Raw genomic sequence first — 1,841 nt, 5'->3', positions numbered from 1 at the left:
GAGAGTGAAAAGAACTACACGAAATAAAACATTTGTGATCAACTTAAGTGTGGCCGGATGGGTGCGGGCTTTACGTGTCCGCGTAACGGATACACACCGATGGCGAATACGGCGAGCGCTACGGGTAACACACTGTTGCCGACTAAATCGTCAGCCAATGCGAAGAGAACTAACGTGGGTTGTCCACCCCATCCGAGGCACGCCACGCAGAAGAACCAAGAGACAACAAACTAAGCCAGGCTGGGTGTCTCGTCAACACGACAATGTGCTTTTTAAGAACGCATGATTTTTCTCCCTTTCTCGTCAGATCGTTTTCGAGAGAGAGAGAGAGATACCCTACTGGCGGGATGGAAAGGCGTAAAGGCGCAGTGGCTTCCTTGGCGCGCGTGCAGCACTGCCTCTTTCTGGAAACTATAAAACTCCAATAGCAAGACGGATAGAGCGGCCCCACGTCTTGGCAACAGGGATAGGGGCGAACGTGGTGCGAAGTAGGAGAAGGAGGTGAGAGGAGATGTCAGCACGCACTCGAAAGTAGAGGAGCACTTCAGCTCCCACTTGCGCACCTTTTCTTTTCCCGCGACACCTGCACAACTGCACACGCCACAGAAGTGAGAGAGCAAAGCAAGGCCAGAAGGGGGGGGAATGGCAAGCAAACTTCTCTGCACGCAAACATCATTCTTCAATACCCAAGCACCTGGGAGGAGAAGCAGAACCACTCACGGCAGCCATAGACTCCCTACAGAGACACACGCACGCAGGTCCAAGCAAAGAGACGCGGGAGGCCTTGTGTGCAGTAAATACAAAAAAAGGGGTGGCGCGGGAGGGTCGGTAAGTACGTTGAAGAGGCAAACTAACACATTGCGAAAGAAAAGCGGGGGTAGTGAGACGAGGGAGGAAGGCCAGAGTGAGAGAGAGAGAGAGAGAGATTGCGAGCTCTTCACCCATTAAGCAGAAGACCGAGGAGTGGGGAAGCGTGGCTGAAGCAGTAAGAGGGAGGGCAAAGGTAAAAGAAACAAAAAAGAGAGAGTGTGCAACGATAAAGAGAGAAAGAGAGAGAGACGAGCTAAAAACAGCAAAGATGCTCGTCAAGAGAGAGAGAGGAGGAGGAGGAGGAGGCGGGTGCGCCCGCTCTGCAGATCACAGGCATACAATAAACCACAAACGAACATAGAAAGAGCACGAAGGACATCCAATAGACACGCTAGAGCTTTAACCGCTCAGAATCGTTTTCGGTAAAACCCTATCGAAGGAAATGCCAGAAAGCACAAACATATACCCCGACAGAGGGGGGGGGGAGAAGCAAACCCCACAAAAAGAGAGAGCGACGCTCTACACGTGACGGGGTGAGGGGGGCCAGTGCTTCCCATGTGCGTCACAGAGAAAAGGTGCCAGGTGCAGCAACGCCCACACACGGTGGCAACCCTGTCACCTGCGGAAGCGACTGAAACACACAAAGCCAACAATAACCATAGGAAAGAAAAACTGAGTGCTCTGATCAGCCAGCCACTACGTGGTCACTCATGAGGCACCGGCACCGGCGCCAGCGGCATCGTCTTTATATTCGGGTCGACCTTGAAACTGGCCATCGTCTTGGCCTTTACCTGTTCCACCGTCACGCCCTCTGCCAACTCCGACAGCCACATCACCCGGACGCCGCCCTTCTGCTTTTCAAAACGGAAAGCACACAGCTCGGTGATAAGAAGATCCACCACACCAGCGCCAGTGAGAGGGATGTTGCAGGATTGTACCACGCGTGGCTTCCCCTCCTTGTTCGTGTGCTCCATCAGCACTACATTACGGCAGCCCGACATGACAAGGTCCATGGCGCCGCCCATGCCCTT

Source organism: Leishmania panamensis (genome assembly GCF_000755165.1).
Source record: "Leishmania panamensis strain MHOM/PA/94/PSC-1 chromosome 30 sequence".
Lineage (NCBI taxonomy): Eukaryota > Euglenozoa > Kinetoplastea > Trypanosomatida > Trypanosomatidae > Leishmania > Leishmania panamensis.
This window is presented reverse-complemented; position numbering follows the sequence as displayed.